Source organism: Natator depressus, chromosome 11 (genome assembly GCF_965152275.1).
Source record: "Natator depressus isolate rNatDep1 chromosome 11, rNatDep2.hap1, whole genome shotgun sequence".
Taxonomy (NCBI): Eukaryota; Metazoa; Chordata; order Testudines; family Cheloniidae; genus Natator; species Natator depressus.
Window position 1 is genome coordinate 25945321 of NC_134244.1, and position 24744 is coordinate 25970064.

At 39.1% G+C, this 24744-nt stretch overlaps 1 protein-coding gene across 5 annotated transcripts in view; it reads left to right on the forward strand.

The window, feature by feature from the left end:
- MBD5 (methyl-CpG binding domain protein 5) overlaps positions 1-24744 on the forward strand; it is a 247306-nt gene that overhangs the window by 133556 nt on the left and 89006 nt on the right. For 3 of the 5 annotated variants that reach the window (XM_074967318.1, XM_074967319.1, XM_074967322.1), the window contains one exon: positions 4676-4733. The exons of 1 other annotated variant lie outside the window; for it this stretch is intronic. The gene's annotated coding sequence lies outside the window, so the exon portion shown is untranslated. Of the gene's footprint in view, positions 1-4675; positions 4734-8422; positions 8497-24744 lie in introns of all 5 variants that reach the window. One more of the 5 variants, XM_074967320.1, reaches the window with a different exon arrangement.

Below are 24744 nucleotides of genomic sequence, written 5' to 3' on the forward strand. Positions count from 1 at the left end.
TTAGGGTACTGCCTTGAGATATTGTCCCTAAAACACACCTTCTGTGTGAAGTTATTTTTTCTATACCTTTGTTCTAGATTTCTCCTTGCTCACCCATTGTTTCTTCCTTTGGTAGTTTCAAGCAAACAATCCATAAGATGGAGGGGAGGAGCAAATATTGCATGTTGTGACTATAGTACATCACTGTATATAATCAACCATCTCCGCTTGTGTGAAATGCTCCACCAGAAAACTCAGACTCCTGTGTGCCTCAACTCATTTTGAATCTGAGATTCAGTGGTCAAGCTCTCCCTTTATAGGTTAAGATAGCAGCCAGCCTTTTGGCTGAGTTTCATGAAGACTTGGGTGGCCCATAAAGTCATGGATGTTTTCTGTCACAGTCACTGTTGTAGCAAGACTCACCAAAGCTGCATGGCTTCCAGATTTCCAAACTCTGATGCCAGTGCAGTGTAGTATGTTAAAAGTAAGTGACTGCTTGTCTTTTTCCAGTAGAAAGGCTATGCTAAGTAGTGTATTACTCTACTGTTGTAGCAGACCTTAGCCAGGTCACAGAATCACTACAATAGTTAATAGGCCCTAAGACAGGATGTCACTAAGAGAAGCCCTGAATTCAGAGCTAATTTTATTTTTGTACGTGTATCCAAGAAAGAAGAGATTTTATGGGCCCCTGGTATTTGACTGCAAAAAGCATGAAATTGTAAGGATGAAGACAGGTTTCAGAGCAGCAGCCGTGTTAGTCTGTATTCGCAAAAAGAAAAGGAGTACTTGTGGCACCTTAGAGACTAACAAATTTATCTGAGCATAAGCTTTCGTGAGCTACAGTTCACTTCAAATGCATCTGATGAAGTGAGCTGTAGCTCACGAAAGCTTATGCTCAAATAAATTTGTTAGTCTCTAAGGTGCCACAAGTACTCCTTTTCTTTTTAAGGATGAAGAGTCTCTTAGGACTCCCTATTGAAGTTAGCAAAATGCAATAGTCATTGGAGAGTGATCAGACAGAATCCAGACTAATTAAAATGTAAGAACTCTCCACTCATGAAATGTCATTTTGATTCCTGCGCCTCTGTTTTCTTTGAGTAATATGTTTAGGAAATTGTACTATTTCCAGGAATCTTAAACCTGTGTGTGTTCATGTTCGTGTTCCTTGAATACCCAACGCTGGAGGAAACGGAACAGAGCACACACAAAAAATCTAGATCACAGGTCTTCCAATCCTAGTGGATTCTAATTTTGCATAAACACACAAATTGTTGGTGTTGTTTTATCCTCACTTTATATTTTCCTGAAAGTTATTGCTATTGTTGATATGTGTGAAAAAAGTTTCAATGTGTGGTACAGGTATTTAAAGTCTATCTTCATTGATGGCAGTTTTTAATATATAAAAGTGAACTGAAATAAGTGTTTTTTTTCATAAGTAAATGAACATTCCTTAAGACACTACATCCAAAACAGGGTGAAATTCTGGCTTTGTTGAAGTCAATGGAAGCTTCAGTGGAGCCAAGACACCTGGGTAGCTAAAACATTGGAAATGCATACATTTTAAAAATAGCACTGAAAGGTGTTTTATGTGAAAGAGGCGTGAGTTCAGGGATCTTTGTTTTTCCTGAAAGAGTTGATGACCTCACAAACACCTAAAATGAAGCAGGGAGTTGCATTTATTTACCTTTATTTGTGTCACACAGTACACTTCTGTTACTCCATTAATGTATTTATGGTGCATTAAACATGTTAAAACACTTTTATATTTTAAGTAATACAAATATTCATTATTAGTATTTATTAATAAGACTCATTTACTGTTAAGTATAAGGGCACACAAGATGTTACATAGTCTCAGATATAAAAGAAAACATAACACAAGGAGAAACAAAATATCATCTGTTTTATGTACACATCTTTGGAGCTCTCTGGTCTTGCTGAGAGTTTGGACCACAGCTTTTCTCAGCTTCATTCACAGGGAAGACTCAAACCAGCTCACTTGAGTTTTAACTTTTGTCTCTGGCAAGAAGTAGAGTTCTTACATTGTGACAAAGCAATCAGATTTCCAGATTTTCCATCCTTTTGGGGAGGATCTAGCAGCTTCCTCACTCTATTGCCTCCCAAGAGAGAGAGCACACTTTTTCCCTCCCTCTGCACATCCATATGTTCCTTACCCTCCTTTTTGTCTTCGCTCCCTTGATGACCTCAGGTAGTTTGCTTCTTTCCAGGTGGTAGACTGAGCAGTTTTTCTGGGGTGGGTCAAGCCTTTGGCTTCTTTCATTCCTTATGAAAAGAGCCCTTTCTTGTCCGACCTAGTGTAGAGTATGTACGTCCTATCTCTCACATCTGCAAACAGGGTATCTGGGTACTCCTCTCCATTTTTTTTCTTGGCACAGTACTTCACCAAGGCCAGTTAGGGACTAGAATGAAAATGCTTTATTAAAGTTGCGTGACACTGGCTGGCAACACAGTTTGTGTTTGAGATTTCAGACGGCTATTTCATGAGGACTCTTTAGTAAAACAGTTAATAGACTTTTGTGGTTATGTTATCCATAACCTAAAAAATGAAGTAAATATGATTGTTCTTGGCTCTCTCTCCCAATTTTATTCTGAAATCATGCCTCTGAGACCTCAGTCTGAGTACATTTTTTCACTGGATGTAAAAATATTTCAGCCGTCTCCTCTTGAGTTTCCTTAGTAGAAAACTCTTGTATGTTGCTGCAGTAGCAACACATCTATTCTGTTCATTATACTTTGGTAAATGCCTGTAATACCACATTTGCAAAGTTACTTTTTATCCTTATTATACACAGACAAGTAGATACCTCACGTTAAATGTTATGTGATTTTTCAAAAATTCAAATCTTTTTTGATGAAATTCATCCCTGTAGAAAGAGCCAGCACATGGCCATTGCACCAATTACTTCCCACTTATACCCTCACAATAAGGCTTATTTTTTAGTAAAAATCCTCTGTCCTCTGTTGTCCAGTCCCAGCATCTGGGAGTCAGAGGTTTAGGGACATGCAGAGCATGGGCTTGCATTCTTGACCATCTTGGCTAATAGCCATTGATGAACCCATCCTCCATGAACTTATCTAATTCTTTTTTGAACCCAATTATACTTTTGGCCTTCACAACATCCCCGGTAACAAGTTCCACAGGTTGACTGTGTGGTGTGTGAAGAAGCACTTACTTCTGTGTGTTTTAAACCTGCTGCCTATTAATGTCATTGGGTGACCCCTCATTCTTGTGTTATGTGAAGGGGTAAATAACACATCCTTATTCACTTTCTCTGTACTATTCATGATTTTTATAGACCTCTATCATGTCCCCCCTTAGCCGTCACTCTTCCAAGATGAATAATCCCAATCTTTTTAATCTCTCCTTTCATGGGAGCTGTTCCATATTTCTAATCATTATTACTGTTAATTGATCAGTTTGTTCCAAAACCACCTCTATTGACACTGCAATCTGGAACAGCGCCTCAGATTTATTACCTAAAAAGAATGGCTCAGGTATCGGAATCTCCCTCACATCCTCTCCGGTGAAGACCGATGCAAAGAATTCATTTAGCTTGTCCACAATGGCCTTTTCTTCCTTGAGTGCTCCTTTAACACCTCAGTCATCTAGAGGCCCTATTGGTGGTCTGGCAGGCTTCCTGCTTCTGATGTACTTACAAAAACTAACAGGATTTTTTTTTCTTTTGTTAGTTGCTGTTAAAATTCTTTTTTAAGGCCAATTTTAAAAAAATTCTTGATTGGCCAGTAATCTGACTGGTGATTGTATAAAAGAACACACAAATGTAATCTTTATTTAAAATTCCTTTTATTTAATAGAGAGAGGCTGTGGAAGTGATAGTTAATCCCATGAATTTATCCTCAAGAGTCAATAACAGCACTCAGAGACCTACCTCTGAGTTCCTATTTGTTTTATTTAAAAAAAATGATTTGATTAAATATTTACAAGCATGACAGACACTTCTGCAGCTGCCTTTTATTTGGCAACTGGGGACTTGATGGGGTAAATACCCAAAATTACTATTTAGGGCCAAATTTTGGCCTGGCTTGCATACAGCACACACGAGAAGAAGGGAGTGCAAAATGTGTCTTTGCAGTGCAGCTTTGAGTATCCCCTCATGGGTAACCTCTTGAGTGGGTAAGCAGAGACTACAGAGCTACTGCATCCCTCCCTCCTGCAGATGACCAGAAAGGGGGCCCAATGGGGGTAGTCACTGGATGGAGTCTTGAGTTTGTCACCTCCACTGGCAGTACACCAGGCAGCAGAGAGTAGGAATAAACCTGGCATAATTTTAATCCCTTGCTGGAACAGGAGGGAGATTGTGATTCAGGGAATACAAAACTACACTGCCCCTTACTCTGAAGTAAAGGCAAACCCACAATTGAGCACTTTATTAATATTATTGCTAAAATGAAAAATAATCTTGATTAGAACAGACTTAAACATCAGATTTATTTTGCCATGTTTGTGGTGTTTTAAACAAAATAATATGCCTTTGTGTTAACACGTAGGTAGTTGCTTCAAAGTCATTTGCTAGTAGAAATAAAAGACTACGAAATTTGTCTACCCAAGTGGGTTTATAAAAATGTAGGGCAAACTGAGAATTATTAAAGGTTAAACTTTTATTATAATATACATTTGTGTATCTTCTGTATCAACTAGTCCTTTGTTTTTCAGCTTAGAATGAACAGGATGAACATACCCACCTTATGTCTAATCCTTAACAAGGAAAAAGGTCAGTTTTTGCTTCCTGCTACAATTAAATACTGTACCTTACTTTGTTAATTGCAAAGCAATAAGTATTTTTTAGTTGGACCACTTTTGATCACATGACTTGTATAATAAATCAAAATAATGCATGTTGGGATGGGGAGAGAGAGAATTTTATAACTTAGAAGTGTATTCCCTAAACAACTCACTCAGGTCGGATAATGTAGATGGAAGAGCTGTTAGAATTTTCTGTCTGAATGATTTTCCAATAGAAAATGCCCTTATCAGAAAATTAAAATTTTTCACAGGAAAATTTCAATTTTCCATGAGGAAAATCAAAATAATGGCCTCCAGGCAGCCTGCCGGAGGCTATGTCCTTACTCTCTGGCTCTCAGCCAACCGCACCCCTCTGCACTCAGTCTGGCTGCAAGAGAGGCAGACAGCAGGACACTCAGCCCTTGTCTTAGAAGGAGTTAAGGAGGCTGAGCATCCCTTCCTCTGCATCTTGGCTCTTATCAATTTCACTTTGTCTGCTGTGAGGAAGTGAAATTGACAAGAGTCTTCCAGATGGGAAACGGAAGAATTCTGTGTTGGTTCTTCCAAAACTGAATTTTTCTAGAAATCCCTTCCTAAAAAAAATGTTGCATTTTTGGCCTTTTGTCCCAATTTGGAATGATCCCTTGCCCCTCCTCCTCCCCCACCTTGCAAAAAAAAATTTCTGGAAGGAGTTTCTATTTTCTGACCAGCTCTAGCAGATGGAGAAGATAAAGATATAAGAAAAGGTCATATATACAAGGATTGTTTATTTATTAAAGTATTACCCCTATAGTTAATGGGCTTCATGGACCAAATGAAATATGTATGTGTGGTAATTGTTCATGGAGTGGAGGCAAATAAAAGGGGTAAAATCACCCACTTTTCTTTTGTTGTAGAAATGCTTGAGCTTCTGGACCCCTTTTCAGGAAACCATCTGTCAGGTGTAGAGATAACTGGCTAAGAATGGGAAAACGTAATACAGAATACCTTATAAATGTTTCAGTAGGGCCAAATCCTTATGTACACAAGTAGTTCTTTCTTATGTTTATTAATGGTATACCCATTAAGTGAACTGGGGGACTACTCATGTGTGAGAGAGTTTGCAGAAGTTAAAATGGTTTTCTTTTTTGTTTGCTTGTTTATTGACAGTTACTTTATATCTATATTTTCCTACACAATTTAAGGGCAAAACTTTAGTCCCAAGAAAGTCAATAGGACCAGGATTCAATCCAAAAGCATAAGAGCCACATTTTAGTCCCACATGAGTGACAAGTATTGCCATATATTTTAAAGCATAAACTGTCATACTTAACTGAGTAAATGCAAGAGCATTTCATGCTGATGCAAGTGTAGCGGCTGCACATCTGAAATACTGTCCCTTAAAGTGATGATAATCAGATAATACTGTAATTGTACCCCCCCCCCCAAAAAAAGCCACAACCACACATACCTCCTAGAAAAAATTATATGGCATACATATTAATATTGAAGCTGGGGCAGGAGGAAGGGAGAGAGGGTTGATTTCCAGTGAACCCAATGATTTCCCTACACACTGGGGGGAATCCTCCATATGTATGGCTAAGCAGACTGTAAGCACATGTGGTGTGAAGTTACTCCAGCAATTTTCTATAATTTATCATCCACATCTGGTCTTTTGTTTATATCTAAATTTCCTATTAATGTAATTTTAGTAATAGTAAACTGATGTTACCTGTCAGCTTTTTTTACCACACAGTAGAAAAGTAAGCTGAAATTGGTATATGATATTTGGCTTGCCCCTAATATTTCAACATTGACTTAGAGTAGGCAGTTGTTTGTTTTTTTTTAATTTACCTTTAAGGGACCAATCCTGTGCACATTTAATCCTATGAATACCCTTTGATAGCACATGCAACTCTGTTGAAAAAAGTAAGAATATTTATGTAAGTAAGTGTGTGCAGGATCATGTCCAAAAATTGCAAACATCTCTTCAGGGCTCAGAATCACTCAAATTAAAAATATAAGAACTGATCTTAATGTCTTTATCTACATAGATTAGAATCCTAAAGAGACATTCATTTTATTTTACTGCATGATAATTGCAGGTTGGCACCAAAACACCATTAAATGTTATCCTAAATTCTTTCAAAAAGAATGCCAAACCTTCTTTACTGGTAGCAGCTAGTTTTAGTTTTCAAAACATGCTATAAGTGACTCATCAACCATGTTACAAATAAAATTGTTTGAAATATTGAATCTGCCATAGGTTTTTTTCCTTAAAAGAAAAATAAGTCAAAGAAATTTTTCCCTGAGGGGAGAAAAAGCATTAGGGTAACATTTTTATCTATCAAAATAAAGAGCATTGATTTAGTATCATTTATCTTCACAACTAAATGGAAAAGAGATTTTGTATATAATCTTTCTTCCATCTGCGCACACAAGTCCCATTAATGCTAACCAAAGCAATACATGCACAGAAGGGAAAAATACAGTCCTTTGGGAGTAACAACTTTATTGTCTTTTTGACTCTGTGTGTGTGTGTGTGTGTGTGTGTGTGTGTGTGTGTGTGTGTGTATTTATTTAAACTTGCTAAATGCTCATATTACACAAAAGTATAATTAGGTCTATGGCCTATTTAAAATAACCAATAGACTTTTGTGGTTGGGTGGTTTGAACACATCCTCAAATACTGATTTACTTCCTTCTTTCTGATTCTTGTTCCTTGTTCATAGTGAGCACCACATTATCTAAATACTTGAATTTAATTTACAAAATTTCTCATCTACAAATTCACATTGGACAACAAGAATAATTTGAAGCATTCATGACCAATGTGGCTGATCCAAAAATATTAGGATTTCAACTTCTGCTGTTGTACTTTAACCTATATTGCTGAGTTGCTTCAATATTCAAACCAAAAAATTCAAATAAAGTTATCAAGGGGTTTATATCTTTTATCTTCTTACAATAAAAGAAGGTTTGGTCTTCCGTTTCAGTTTATTGAGAATCACTTTTTGAGGAAAAAATCCACTAGAATTAATTGTTAGATTTTGTAAAACAATGAAAGATGTAGTATTATTGCAATAAAAACATTAATAAATCATTCTGTACAGGTCTGTAGCATACTACATTGCAGACAGCCAGCATGAGCTCACTAAACACTGTTTTATTAGACCAAGTAATGATACAGAGCTTGTATTAAGGTGCCTGAATATTTAATTTTATGTTAACATAATTTGTTATTTTAAGAGTATTCTTCTCATGAAAGACTAGGGAAATTGTTAATTATTTGCTGAATGTTTCAGTAAACAATTTTAAGAACAGCACTTGAGGAAAAAAACATTTCATGTCTCTAAAAATAGCTTAGTCACATGACTTAATACTTTAGCACAAAAGCATAATTTACAGGTTTAATTTGCAATCCCACTATACTTTTTGACATTCTCTTGCACAGAAGCTCAGTCTGAATGACTCAAATGACTTAATATTTCTCTGCATTCAGTGCTCGGCACCTAGTACAAAGCAAGATGATTCAGTATAATTTATACAATTTGGGTCTCTGCATTCTTTCTGCACAAGTGTGATTTTTTGTTTTGTTTTGTTTTGTTTTTTGTTTGTTTTTTGTTTTTTTTACTCTCGAATGCTTTGGTTTTGAATTCACACATTGCACAATTAATGAACTTTTGGGGTCATCTTAAGCAAGGGAAGAGTGTCGTACCAACAGATCATATCCACTGACTATATTTCCAGCGGGCTGATTTTTAAAAAAACATGTAAGTAAAAACTAATGGAGACTTTTGGTTCCATTTTTACATCAGTTTTTTAATTATTATTCTGTATTTTATCACAACTTAATGGCCTGTACGCAAAATGATTTACTGAGAAGCTGTCAGATAAAAGCAAAATTTTCAAATAGTTAATTTGATATTTATTGGGTCAATATTTTCTGCACTTACTTATTAAGTGCCTCTAGAATGTACAGCAAAAAGGTACTCATGTAATTGTTTGGCCATATATTCTACAGTCTAAAAATACTGATGAAAACTGAGTTCACCTTAAGTGATTTAGGCTTTGGGAACCAAGGGCCCGGAGTTTGGGTGAATAAATTTGGTCTTTCTATGTTATGTCCTTGGATCAACTTTTGAATGCCTAGTTCCTGTATTTGCAACATTGGTCTGGTGCTTAAAAAATATTTGCAGCTGAATTAGATATGAGGTCATAATCAGAATGTGACCTTCAACGATTTTCTTAACTTGGTTTTCATTTCCTTCTCTCTTGATCTGACAGAATTCAGAAACTACATTGATAATTTTCTGGTGAACAGATTTATTAACTTAAGTCAGCAAGAGAAGCATTTAAGCCTGTTACATGTTGAATACATTTTTTAAATATTAAAGACCCTTTCTTGTTGTGCCTATTGCACTTTGGAAGTTCAAATTCCCTCTCCTTCAGCTGCAGAATGTTGTGTTTGGCCTTTTGAAGCCTCCTTGTTTCTTGGTTCGAAATCTCTTTCTTACTAGTATGTAATACCATCAGTGTTGGGGTCTTCCAGAGCTAAATGAATGTCAGTGAGCTGTGGGAAAGTTTTGCTGAAGCTGTGACCTGAAATGAGCTCTTATGAACTGATAAATCCATCTCACAGATCAGCCACATAGAATTAAGCTAAAAGCCATGCAACCAGAAAATCAGCCACTCATTCTCGCCCCAAACAATTAACATCTAGAGGGAAACTGCTCTTCTAGAAGTTTAAGTGTGGTAAGGGTCAGGAAATTCTCCCATAGGAAAGTAAATGTTGGGGGAGACAGAAGATATGGAAAAAAAATGCTTCCCAGCCATTTGGAGGTCTGTTTTTGTTAGCCATAGTGTCTGGTCACGCGATTACAGACATGAAAGTTGCGATATTACAACAAAAAAACTTCAAATCCAGACTCCAGCGAGAAACTGTTGAATTGGAATTCATTTACAAATTGGATACAATTAACTTAGGCTTGAATAGAGACTGGGAGTGGCTAAGTCATTATGCAAGGTAACCTATTTCCCCTTGTTTTTTCTTCCCCCCCCCCGACGTTCTTGTTAAACCCTGGATTTGTGCTGGAAATGGCCCACCTTGATTATCATACACATTGTAAGGAGAGTGGTCACTTTAGATAAGCTATTACCAGCAGGAGAGTGGGTTTGTGTGTGTGTGGGGGGGGGTGAGAAAACCTGGATTTGTGCTGGAAATGGCCCAACTTGATTATCATACACATTGTAAGGAGAGTGATCACTTTAGATAAGCTATTAACAGCAGGAGACTGACCAGGCTGAGGTTGATGGTGGGATGGAAATTGTTGAAATCATGGTGGAATTCCTCAAGGGCTTCTTTTCCGTGGGTCCAGATGATGAAGATGTCATCAATATAGCGCAAGTAGAGTAGGGGTTTTAGGGGACGAGACCTGAGGAAGTGTTGTTCTAAGTCAGCCATAAAAATGTTGGCATACTGTGGGGCCATGCGGGTACCCATAGCAGTGCCGCTGATTTGAAGGTATACATTGTCCCCAAATGTAAAATAGTTATGGGTAAGGACAAAGTCACAAAGTTCAGCCACAAGGTTAGCCATGACATTATCGGGGATAGTGTTCTTGACGGCTTGTAGTCCATCTTTGTGTGGAATGTTGGTGTAGAGGGCTTCTACATCCATAGTGGCCAGGATGGTGTTATCAGGAAGATCACCGATGGATTATAGTTTCGTCAGGAATTCAGTGGTGTCTCGAAGATAGCTGGGAGTGCTGGTAGCGTAGGGCCTGAGGAGGGAGTCTACATAGCCAGACAATCCTGCTGTCAGGGTGCCAATGCCTGAGATGATGGGGCGCCCAGGATTTCCAGGTTTATGGATCTTGGGTAGTAGATAGAATATTCCAGGTCGGGGTTCCAGGGGTGTGTCTGTGCGGATTTGATCTTGTGCTTTTTCAGGGAGTTTCTGGAGCAAATGCTGTAGTTTCTTTTGGTAACTCTCAGTGGGATCAGAGGGTAATGGCTTGTAGAAAGTGGTGTTGGAGAGCTGCCGAGCAGCCTCTTGTTCATATTCCGACCTATTCATGATGACAACAGCACCTCCTTTGTCAGCCTTTTTGATTATGATGTCAGAGTTGTTTCTGAGGCTATGGATGGCATTGTGTTCCGCATGGCTGAGGTTATGGGGCAAGTTCATAAACCAGTCGGAGAACACTTCAGTCTCTCTGGTCACGCGATTACAGACATGAAAGTTGCGATATTACAACAAAAAAAACTTCAAATCCAGACTCCAGCGAGAAACTGTTGAATTGGAATTCATTTGCAAATTGGATACAATTAACTTAGGCTTGAATAGAGACTGGGAGTGGCTAAGTCATTATGCAAGGTAACCTATTTCCCCTTGTTTTTTCTCCCCCCCTTCCCCCCCACCCCTGAGACATTCTTGTTAAACCCTGGGTTTGTGCTGGAAATGGCCCACCTTGATTATCATACACATTGTAAGGAGAGTGGTCACTTTAGATAAGCTATGACCAGCAGGAGAGTGGGGGCGGGGGGTATTTTTTCATGCTTTGTGTGTATAAAAAGATCTTCTACACTTTCCACAGTATGCATCCGATGAAGTGAGCTGTAGCTCACGAAAGCTTATGCTCAAATAAATTGGTTAGTCTCTAAGGTGCCACAAGTACTCCTTTTCTTTTTATCAAATCCCCCTCGCTCTTCTTTTCTCCAGAGGAAATAAGCCCAGTTCCCTCAGCCTCTCCTCATAAGTCATGTGCCCCAGCTCCCTGATCATTTTTGTTGCCCTCCTCTGGACTCTCTCCAATTTTTCCACATCCTTTCTGTAGTGGGGAGCCCAAAACTGGACGCAGTACTTCAGACGTGGCCTCACCAGTGCCAAATAAAGGGGAATAGTCACTTCCCTGGATCTGCTGGCAATGGTCCGACTAATGCCGTTAGCCTTCTTGGCAACAAGAGCACACCATTGACTCATATCCAGCTTCTCATCCTCTTTAATCCCCAGGTCCTTTTCTGCAGAACTGCCACTTAGCCAGTCGGTCCCCAGCCTGTAGTAGTGTATGGGATTCTTCCATCCTAAGTGCAGGACTCTGCACTTGTATTTGTTGAACCTCATAAGATTTTTTTTTTAGTCCAATTCTCCAATTTGCCTAGGTCACTCTGGACTCTATCCCTACCCTCCAGCATATCTAGCTCTCCCCCCAGCTCAATGTCACCCGTGAACTTGCTGAGGGTGCAATCCATCCCATCTTCCAGATCATTAATGAAAATGGTGAATAAAACCAGCCCAAGGACCAACCCCTGGGGCACTCCGCTTGATATTGGCTTCCAACTAGACATCGAGCCATTGATCACTGCCCATTGAGCCCGATGATCTAGCCAGCTTTCTCTCCACCTTATATCCATTCATCCAATCCACACTTTTTTAACTTGCTGGCAAAAATACTGTGGCAGACCGTATCAAAAGCTTTGCTAAAGTCAATATAGATCACGCCCACCACTTTCCCCATATCCACAGAGCCAATTATCTCATCCTAGAAGGCAATCAGGTTGGTCAGGCATGACTTGCCCTTGGTGAATCCATGTTGACTGTTCCTGATCACCTTCCTCTCCTCCAAGTGCTTCACAATGGATTCCTTGACGACCTGCTCCATGATTTTTCCGGGGCCTGAAGTGACGCTGTAGTTCCCCGGATTCTCCTTCTTCTCTTTTTTAAAGATGGGAACTATATTTGCCTTTTCCCAATTGTCCAGGACCTCCCCTGATCGCCATGAGTTTTCCAAGTTTTAATTTCCTATATTTCTGCAATCATATCAGCCAATTCCCTCGGCAACCTCGGATGCATTAGATCCGGACCCATGGACCTGTGCATGTCCAGCTTTTCTAAATAGTCCTTTATTTGTTCTTTCACCACTGAGGGGCTGCTCACCTCCTCCCTGTACTGTGCTGCCCAGTGCAGCAGTCTGGGAGCTGATCTTGTCTGTGAAGACAGAGGCAAAAAAAAATTGAGTACTTTAGCTTTTTCCACATCATCTGTGTCAAGGGTCCTTCCCCACTCTGAACTCTACGGTACAGATGTGGGGACCTGCATGAAAGACCCCCTAAGCTTATTCTTACTAGCTTAGGTTAAAAGCTTCCCCAAGGTACAAACTTTTATCTTTTGTCCCTGGACCTTATGCTTCCACCACCAAAGTGTCTAACAAAAATAACAGGGGAAGTGCCCCCTTGGAAACTTCTCCCCCCCCCCAGAAAATATCCCCCCAAGCACTACACCCCCTTTCCTGGGGAAGGCTTGATAAAAATCTTCACCAATTTGCATAGGTGAACACAGACCCAAACCCTTGGATCTTAAGAACAATGAAAAGCAATCAGGTTCTTAAAAGAGAATTTTAATTAAAGAAAAAGTAAAAGAATCACCTCTGTAAAATCAGGGTGGTAAATACCTTACAGGGTAATCAGATTCAAAACACAGAGAATCCCTCTAGGCAAAACCTTAAGTTACAAAAAGACACAAAAACAGGAATATACATTCCATTCAGCACAACTTATTTTATCAGCCATTTAAACAAAACAGAATCTAACGCATATCTAACTAGATTGCTTACTAACTCTTTTCAGGAGTTCTGACCTGCATTCCTGCTCTGGTCCCGGCAAAAGCATCACACAGACAGAGAGGACCCTTTGTCCCGTGTCCCTCCCCACCCCCTCCACTCCAGCTTTGAAAGTATCTTGTCTCCTCATTGGTCATTTTGGTCAGGTGCCAGCGAGGTTATCTTAGCTTCTTAACCATTTACAGGTGAAAGGGTTTTCCTCTGGCCAGGAGGGATTTAAAGGTGTTTACCCTTCCCTTTATATTTATGACAATCTGTCACTAGGTTGCGTCCCCCATTCAGTAAGAGTTCCACCCATCATCTGGTCTGATCTCTTGTAGCACACAGGCCATAGAAGTTCCCACACAAAAATTCTTAGAGCATATCTTTTAGGAAAAAATCTAATCTTGATTTTAAAATGGCTGATAATGGAAAATCCACACAAGCCTTGGTAAAGTGTTCCAATGGTTAATTACCCCTCACTTTTAAAAATGTGAGCCTTATTTCCAGTCTGAATTTGTCTTGCTTCAACTTCAAACCTTTGGATCTTATGTCTTCGTCGGCTACATTGAAGAGCCCATTTTCAAATATTTGTTCCCCATGTAGGTACTTATAGATTATAATCAAGGCACCCCGTAATCTTGTTTTTGTTAAACTTAATAGATTGAGCTCTTTGAGTTTATCACTATATAAAGCTTCTAAACTTTTAATCATTCTTATGGCTATTCTCTGAACCCTCTCCATTTTATCAACATCTGTCTTGAATTGCAGACACAAGAACTGGACGCAGCATTCCAGCACTGGTTGCCCCAGTGCCTCATACAGAGGAAAAGTAACTTCTGTACTCCTGCTTTTGCATCCAAGGATCACATTAGCCTTTTTGATCATAGTATCAGGTTCAGCAATATCCACCATGATTCCCAAATCCTTTTCAGAATCACTGTTTCCCAGGATAGAGTCCCCCATCCTGAATGTATAGTCTACAGTCTTTGTTCCTAGAAGTATATATTTACATTTAACCATATTAAACTACATCAAGGATCGGCAACCTTTGGTATGCGGCCTGCAAGGGTAAGCCCCCTGGCAGGCCGAGCCAGTTTGTTTACCTGCTGCGTCCACATGTTCGGCCGATCGCAGCTTCCACTGGCTGCGGTTCGCAGTTCCAGGCCAATGGGGGCTGCGGGAAGCGGCTTGGGCCGAGGGATGTGCTGGCCGCCACTTCCCGCAGCCCCCATTGACCTGGAGCAGCGAACTGCGGCCGTGGGAGCTGTGATCATCTGAACCTGCGGACCCAGCAGGTAAACAAACCGGCCCGGCCCACCAGGGGGCTTACCCTGGCAGGCCACGGGCCAAAGGTTGCCGATCCCTGAACTACATATTGTTTTCTTGCACCCAGCTTACCAAGCAATCTGCATTGCTCTGTATCAGTGACCTGTCCTCTTCATTATTTACCATTCCCCTGATTTTTGTGTCATCTACAAACTTTATCAGTGAAGGTTTTATGTTTTCTTCCTGGTCGTTGATAAAAATGTTACGTAGCGTAAGACCAAGAACTGATCCCTGCGGGACCCCATTAAAACACACCCAGTTGATTTATGATTCACCATTTACAGCTACATTTTGAAACTTATCCATTAGCCAGCTTTTAATCCATTTAATGTATGCCATCTTAATTTTATATTGTTGTTGTTTTTTAATCAAAATGTCATACAGTACCAAGTCTTGTACTATAAAGAGAGTCTGCATAGCTGGCCCTAAGCTAAACCCCACCTCAGCAGTCCCTAATAGGTGAATGAGACATGGGCAAAATACTGCTGCCCTCCAGCATTTGCTAGCTGCTACAACAGCCCTTTGGGTTAGAGGATCTGAGACTGGAAGTGTAAAACTGGCACACGGGCCCTTTGCCTATCAGTTCAGATCCTGCATGAACTGAAATAAACCTGTCCCTGATTGGTGACGACTTCACAAACTAATACTACACCAGCTCTACCATCCTTATTTAGTTTATCAGTGTACGCCTGTTGCATGATGGGAACCTAGTTCTTTCCTGATAGTTCTGAAATAGTGTTGGTACAGGCGAATATTTTACAGACACAATCATTCTACATTTACAGTGAATTTTCCAATGGTTCAGTCTTTGTCATGGATTGTTCAGATACAACCTCTTGCTTCATTATATTTTTAAATTCAGTTTGGCAATATGTGGTGATACCATAGTTTACTCTTTCTTTAAAATTAAGTTAATTGTTGTTCACCAACTATAGTGCTAGATTATGAAAAATAAATTGCCCTGAATAAAGGGCATTAGAGAGTCACAAACTCCCTCACTGCTCCACAGGCAGAAACACTCAGGGGTGATCTATACCTGGCACAGTGTATGCTGGCCAGTGCACCATCCTGGCTACTGCATGGTTGGAGGGACACCACAGTTCTGTGGAGACTATTTCTCCTCCGACGCAGTGAGCATTAGTAGGAAGATCTGGCACAAGGCTTGGCCTACACCATTAACTTCCTTGTACTTCCATGTAAAGGTTCATCAACTCTTCCTCCCCACTCAAAAGAGGCAGTATTATTAGTTTATCATTTTAGTACCTATAGTATCATATGTTCAGTATCAATAGGAGTATTCAAAGAAATTGATAGGTAATGTACCCTTCACATTATCAATGACATTTTTTTAAAGTTTTTTTTCTTTTTTTCCCCAGCCAACATTGAAACAATATAAAAACTTTATGCTTTCATTGATTCATGTATTTTAAGGCCAGAAGGGACTTTTGTAGTCATGTAGACTGACCACCTGCAAACACACTATGACAGCAGACTATCCCAATGCAAAGGAAACATAGGAGGAAAAGTAAGAGGCCAGAATGTGAAAACATGGAAATAATTATTAAGGATGAGTACAAAAGAATAGCACAACCATGTAGGGACAAAATCGAAAGGCTAAGACACAAAAGAGTTGTTCCTAATAAGGGGCATAAAAGACAATCCGAAGAGGTTCCCCAAATACATTTGGAGCAAGAGAAAAATGAAAGAAAGTATAGGTCCACCACTTAACAGGAAAGGAGAGCCAATAACAGATGACACTAAAAAGGCTGAGGTGTTAAATGCTTATTTTGCTTCAGTCTTCACTGAAAGTTAATTGTGACCAGATACTTAACACAACTATTATTAGCAACAACAGGGAAGGAACACAAGCGAGAGTAGGAAAGAAACAATTTAAAAGATATTTAGATAAATTAAATGTAATCAAGTCAGCAGGGCTTGACAAAATTCATCCCAGGGTATGTAAGAAATTAGCTGAAACAATCTGTGAACCATAAGCAATTGTCTTAAATTAAAGAACTCCTGGAGGACAGATGAGGTCCCAGAAGACTGGAGAAGGGCAGACATATAGTACCTGTCTTTAAAAAAGGGAACAAAGAAGACACTGGAAATTATAGATCAGTCAGCCTAACTTCAATACCTGGAAAGATACTGGAACAAATTGTTAATCAATTATCAAACAATAAATTTGTACCTAGGGGGTAACCGAGTGATAAATAACTAATAACCAACATGAATTTCTCAAGAATAAAACATGCCAAACCAGTCTAATTTCCTTTTTCAACAGGGATACTGGCCTACTGTGTGCTGGGAAGTAGTAGATGAGATTTAGCTTTTGACACCGTCCCATATGACATTCTCGTAAGCAAACTTGAGAAATATGGTCTAGATTAAATTACTGTAAAGTGGGTGTACAATTGGTTGAAAAACCACTCTCAAATTGTAATTATCAGTGGTTTGCTTTCAAGCTGGGAGGATATATCTAGGGATCTATCTTAGGTCTAGAACCATTGTATATTTTCATTAGTGACTTTCATAATGGCGTGGAGATTATGCTTATAATATTGGCAAATGATACTAAGATGTGGGGGGTTGCAAGCACTTTGGAGAGTAAATGACCTTTATATATTGGAGAATTGGTCTGATATCAACAAGATGAAATTCCATAAAGAAAAGTGCAAAGTAACACTATGACAGGGTGTCGTCCAACTCCTTTCTCTTTTCTAACCACAAACCACTCAGAAACATTTTTCTGGTCAAACACCTTGTGCAATTTATTTACAATGTTCTCCCCACCATCCTTACAAATTGTGCAGAATTGTATGTACAATAGCATACAATTGCTTAGCACGCACAGCCTTGGAGAGGGGAGACAGAAGGTATCTTTCCTTTCAGAGATATCTCCTGGCTCTGACTCTCAAAAGCCTGCCAGTCTTCCCCCCATCCCCATTTCCTTCCTGTGCCTTTCTACTGTCTGGGCTAATAGGTTAACTAGCCTTGGAGCTCTCTCCAGCCCATTCCCAATCTGTCAATTCGGCACAACTTTGCCTCTTAGGTTTACTCTGTGGCGATGTAATTGGTGACACAGTGATGAGAGTGTTAGTACAGCTGCTGTTGCTCAACACTCTCTCACAAGTACAATTAGGAAAAGTCAAATGCACAAATACAAAATACGGAATATTTGACTAGGCAATAGTACTGACAAAAATGATCTGGGGTTATATTATAGTGCAGAGGTTCTCAAACTCTGAGTCAGGACCCCAAAGTGGGTTGTGACCCCATTTTAATAGGGTCGCCAGGGCTGACTTAGACTTGCTGGGGCCCAGGCCTGAAGCCCGAGCCCCAGCGCCTAGGGCTGTATCCAAAGCCCAAGGGCTTCGGTCCTGGGTGGACGGGCTCAGGTTACAGGCCCCCTGCCTGGGGTGAAGCCCTTGGACTTCAGCTGTGCCCTTACCTGCCCACCCTCCCCCCCCAGGAGCAGTGGGGCTCAGGCGGACTCAAGCTTTGGTTCTCCCCTTCTGGGGTCATACAGTAATTTTTGCTGTCTAAAGGGGGTCGTGGTGCAATGAAGTTTGAGAACCCATGTTACAGTGGATCATAATTGAATGAGAGTCAGTGTGGTGCAGTTGTGAAAATGGCTAATATGATTCTGCAGTGTATCATTAGGAGTGTCATGTAAGACATGGGAGGTAATTGTCCCCCTTGGCACTTCAGCTGGAGTACTATGTCCAGCTTTTGGCGCTACTCTTCAAGAAAGATGTGGACAAATTGGAGAGAGACCAGAGGAGAGCAACAAGAGGAAAGGTTTAAAAAAAAAATTTGACATACTTAGTCTTGAGAAAAGAAGTCTGGGAACAGTAGAGACCTGATATGTTAAGGGCTGTTATTAAGAGGATGGTGATCAGTCGTTCTCTAGGTCCACTGAAAGTAGGACAAGAAATAATCTGTTTAACTGGCAGCAAGAGAAATTTAGAAGGGGTTTTACGAAAAGTTTTTTAATTTTAAGGATAGGTAACTGCTGGGAGGTTATGTGGAATCCCCATCATTGGAGGTTTTTAAGAATAGGTCAGACAAACATCTGTCAGGGATGGTCTAGGTGTACTTGGTCCTTCCACAGCACGGGGGAATGGACTACACTACATGACCTTTTGAGGTCTCTTCCAGCTCTACATTTCTATGATTCTATAAACACAGACCACAGAATTTCACCACTAATTCCTGCATCAAAGTCCATAACTTCTGGTTAACAACATCACAATTTTTGGAAGACATCCAAATCTTGATTTAAAGACATGAATTCCACGTATATTGGAAAAAATATATTATATAGTATTTTGCACTTCTATAGCACCTTTCATTCAAGCATCTTGGAATTCTTTATAAACATGAGTGAATTAAACATAAGACCCTTCTGAAGAAGGATGTCATTATTGCATTTTACAGAATGGTTAAATCAATCTGTCTGCTCTAAGGAAATTCATACCTGTGCAACTAGGCCAATGAAGTTACACCATTGCCACTTCCTTCCCCCAGCCCCCCACTCCCCGCAGTGCAGAAATACTGCACCAGCACAAAGCAGAGCTCACACTGGTACAGTTGAGGCCAGTATCATAACAAAGTAAGCAGCAGTAGTTCAAACCCTACCCCAAGCTGGTGCAGTTTAAAAATGTATCATTTCAATTCATCGTAGCTCAATTTTAAGATTGCCACAGTCTATTCTTTGTTTTCCCCATTTATGGGCAGGTTTGCAGGGGGCTCTCTCTCAAAATAGAAAGTAATGTATTATGTCGTCATATGTGCAGCAATACTTTACTCCTAGAATTCAGTACAACAAAGTAAGAACAGCAGAGAGAGGAAACCTTTATCCTCACATTTGTTGTGATTAAGTTAATTGCTTAAGTGAAAATAACACTTCACAAAATGTTCAAAATTAATCTCATTAGTCAGCAGAATGCTGAGTTTTAAAAATTAAAAACACTCCAGAAATTAAATCAACAGGCATTGTTGTCTAATTAGATGACAGTTGAGAATCCTAATTAATTGCTTTGAAATACTTAAACAGAGATTAATAATTAGTAAGTAATAGCCAAATGAGGTCTCATTTTAACTTTGCATAGCCTGAACATCAAGATCTTTACTTTGGGAAGCTAAAAATTGATGATGTGCTTCCATCCCCAGAGCTATGCTTTGTAATGGCATTTCCTCTTTTGTTAGCATGTAGTTTGTTTGTTTGTTTGTTCTGTGTTCTTATGTGATACTCATCACTGTGTTATCTAAAATTATTCCAACGTTAAAAATAAATAAACTGACTTTCAGGCAAGTAAAGTTTTTCTCTCAACTTCTCCCTACCGGAAGGAAGAGTGCATGTGGTGTTTGTTTTTAGTTATAAAGAAGGCTAATAAGTAATTCTGTAAGGGAAAGCAAAGTTTTTAAAAAGTGAGGTTTGTCTTTGGATCATGAAGTGGGAGTTTTGTGGATGCTCTTAGTTCTTGCAAAAGTTAAGTCTAGAGTCTGGGGCCCTTCTCCAAGAAAAAGCAAGCCCTATTTCCTGCACACACACACAAGTCAGCAAACATCCATCAAGTCGTATAAGTATCCTTTCTCTGGCTGCGCAGTAGATACTTTGGACATTCATGGAATTATTAGTTTTTTAAATTGTATAGACTAGTTTGGATATATTAGGTCACCAAAATTTAATTAGCTGAGTTTAGTTCTTACTAGCTGAACTCAGTGAAATAAATGTTATGTTTGTAGTTTTGTGATAATGCACAAGTTTAGACTGTTGTTTTTAGTTTCTAAATTACCGGTACTTTTTGTTTTTCACTGAATTTTCCCATTTTACCATGGGTTTAAAAAGAACTGATAATGTTTTACTTGGAAGCATTGACTACATAGCATAGAGAGGGATAGGTTTGGTACATCCTAAAATGCAGAATTACAAAAAAGTAAGAACATGGATTATTAAAAATTAAAGCATATTAAGCAATAATTGGAGGAAGCTTTTTTTAAAAAAGTGATAACACAAATACCAGTACAATGTTTTTATATAGTGTTTACATGAAATATCTTTTAACATATTTCCCTGAGTTAACTTCAAAACAAAGCTTAAAAGAATGGTTTAAAGCATGGTATAAGGAGAGGCAGTGACTTGGTGTGGAGAGAGTGGAAGAGTATTCAAGATAGATAGGACAGCATAAACAAAAGAGCAACTCCCTAACTCTTGAAATTACTAAGAAGGTTACACAGAGAATATACATATTAGAATGGGTGGCCCTGATGTCTGAGAGTCATTACTTTAGGATGGAGCGAGTATATGGAGAATTTTGACAAGATATTAAAAAAAAAAAATTGCAGGAGCAGTCATTTTTGTGATGTTGACTTAGTAGAAGACTTGAGTTGGTGAGAAAAGTAGGGATCTCAGAAACTAGGTCGAGGCCATGTATTCTGTCGGTGACACACTTTCACTGTGGAAGCTGTCATTCTCTTTGATTCTATCTTTCACTTGTTGATCCTTATTGGCATTGAAATCTACATTGATTCACCAAAATGTTCACTAACTTAATAGTGTGATGCTGCTATGCCACTGCCCATCTTTCCCCTCCTCCTTCAGTTCTCTCCTAAGAACTTACTGCTTTTGTCTAGCTCTGCATTACTAACTGTCCACCTAGAATCCTTTGCCCTATGCTTTCATATAACATTTATTATAAAAACAACATCATGAGAAGTAATTCTTCCATTTTACTCAGCACTGATAAGGTCTCACCTGGAGTATTATGTCCAGTTCTGGGCGCCACATTTCAGGAAAGATGTGGACAAATTGGAGAAAGTCTAGAGGAGAGCAACAAAAATGATTGAAGGTCTAGAAAACATGACCTGCAAGATTGAAAAAATTAGATTTGAAAAATTGAAAAAATTAGATTTGCTTAGTCTGGAGAAGAGAAAACTGTGGGGCGGGGGGAGTAAATAAAAAATTGTTATAAAGAGGGTGATAAATTTGTTCATGTTAACCACTGAGGACAGAACAAGAAGTAATGGGCTTAAATTGCAGCAAGGGAGATTTAGGTTAGACATTAAGAAAGATTTCCAAACTTTAAGGGTACTTAAGTGCTAGAACACATTACCTGGGAAGGTTGTGGAGTCTCTGTCCTTAGAGGATTTTAAGAACAGGTTAGACAAACACCTATTAGGAATGGTTAAATAAAATTGATCCTGCCTCAGTGCAGCGGGATTGCACTAGGTGACCAATCAAGGTCCTTTCCAGTCCTACATTTCTATAATTCAGTTGTTTGTTTGTTTGTTTTTTATTAAAGACCTCTAGGACCAAAAAAGTATACCATGATTAAACAATTTGAATTATATCTCTTCCCCCTTTTCTTTATCTGTCATTGGACTCCATTATCATTTTTTACTGCCTGCCTGAAGGCCTGATACTAGGGATATGCTGAGTGCTTCTTTGGCAGTGATCAACACTTTGTAAGATCAGATGTTTAAAATGTAAATTTCTAGTATTATGCATATCTTATTATAGGTTCTACATAATAAAATAATTAAAGATTGCCACCACACTAATGTGGCTAACAAAAGATTTGTACAAAAATGTTCATGTCAGCTGCTCATTTTTATTAATTATATATTGATATTAATGTGCAATGGCTACAATAAATAATTTTTGATAATTTATCATTACATTTAATATAGTGGAAATGCATACAATACTGTTGTAATATATTACACTAAGCTCACTTTCCACTAGCATTCCCCAACATATACATGCACAGACATATGCACGTGACTAGGCAAAGAATGAAATTATAATGTTATGTGCCACTGTGTGTGAGAACTTCTAGACAAGAACAAAGGCCCTATTCCTGCAATTCAGTACAGGTGGAGTCACTGGCTTCAGTGGTGCTCCACATGGGTGCAGTAAATTGCAGGATCAGAAGCCCATGTTTGCCAAGCTGAGTAGCACAGTTCAGTGTTTTCTGTGTAGGGCCTTCACTGCGGTATGTTGTATGCAATACTTATACCTGAAAAAAACTGACATGTTAATTCCATATGGCCTATGTGTTAAAATCATACATATGCTCCTATTTTTATGATATTAAAATTCTGCTGTTGCTGTTCGCAAATCCTTCAGCCTTGAACACATCTCAAGGTCAAAAGGCTTGACAGAAAGAAGCCTTAGTCTAAAAAGATATTCTTGGCTGAAACAAGCATTTTTTGCCTCCTTACTATACTAGCTAAAAATATTTGAAAATTTTCTACACGGGCAGTTATGCAAATTACTCTCACTGTTTATCATATTTTTCAAGCCATGTATAATAGGAAATCTGATCAACACTAGATGTTTTTAAATATCATGGTATTGATCAGTGTTAGCTGATACAATACATTGCAAAACCAATAAAACAGAGTTACTTAAAAATAATTTAAAATATATTTTCAAATGTATATTGGCTATAATTTCCTAATAATGGATCCAATATGGTTACATTAAATAGCAACATGAACAAGCAAATTACTTCTATTAGCAGGGTGAGAGATAGCAGTTCTCCTTAATATTTATCCCACCTGCTTCAATGTGGCTCAGTATTTTAAATTTTGATGATTTTTTGTTGTTATACAAAGTTAATTCTAACTGAAAATATTGATTTATTTCATTGTCTAATACAGAATTTATAACAAAAGTACACTGTACAGTAATAATATTCAGAGCTAAAAACTAACTTAGTCTTGCACTTCATAAAAACTGACCTGGCCTAAGACATCCAACTAATCAGAACAAAGCAAACAAAAATAAAATAGAAAAGATAAAATAAAATAATGTTCCGCTAAATCGTGACCGCACAAAAAAGTCTTGGAGTGCGACCTGCGCTTTGCCAAACTCTAGCTAGTCTATCCTGTCCCTGTATTTCTAATGTGCCTATCACCATGGTTTCTGATTGCCATATATGGAGATTAAAAGATAGGTCTATTGTTGTCTGACACTAGGCAAGTTGTTTGACTATATTTTAGTTAAGGAGTACTTGTGGCACCTTAGAGACTAACCAGTTTATTTGAGCATGAGCTTTCGTGAGCTACAGCTCACTTCATCGGATGCATAGCATATTGTGGAAACTGCAGAAGACATTATATACACACAGAGACCATGAAACAAAACTTCCTCCCACCCCACTGTCCTGCTCGTAACAGCTTATCTAAAGTGATCATCAAGGAGGGCCATTTCCAGCACAAATCCAGGTTTTCTCACCCTCCTCCCCCCCCCCCCCACAGACACACATACAAACTCACTCTCCTGCTGGTAATAGCCCATCCCTCTTTGAAACCTCTCTTTATAATGCGCATGATAATCAAGGTGGGTCATTTCCAGCACTAATCCAGGTTTTCTCACCACCACCACCTGGTGAGAAAACCTGGATTAGTGCTGGAAATGACCCACCTTGATTATCATGCGCATTATAAAGAGAGGTTTCAAAGAGGGATGGGCTATTACCAGCAGGAGAGTGAGTTTGTATGTGTGTCTGTGGGGAGGGGGGGGGAAGGGTGAGAAAACCTGGATTTGTGCTGGAAATGGCCCTCCTTGATGATCACTTTAGATAAGCTGTTACGAACAGGACAGTGGGGTGGGAGGAAGTTTTGTTTCATGGTCTCTGTGTGTATATAATGTCTTCTGCAGTTTCCACAATATGCTATGCATCCGATGAAGTGAGCTGTAGCTCACGAAAGCTCATGCTCAAATAAACTGGTTAGTCTCTAAGGTGCCACAGTACTCCTTTTCTTTTTTCTTTTTACGAATACAGACTAACACGGCTGTTACTCTGAAACCTATATTTTAGTTGTTTGACTATATTCGCTGCTGCTCCCTAAGTTATAGCATATAATATTGCATAGTGAATGAACTCTGTAGGGGAGAGAAGTGTCTTCATGCTCTTTGGTACCATCCTGTATTGGTGGTATTGTGACAGATTTATGTTACCAGTCTGCCTGAGGCATCAGCTGATCAGGCTGAGGCCGCAGGATTGTTAAGGGAGGAGATGAAGGAGCACACCAAGTGACTTAATGTAAAGCTTTATTAATAAAATAACAGCGGTGAGT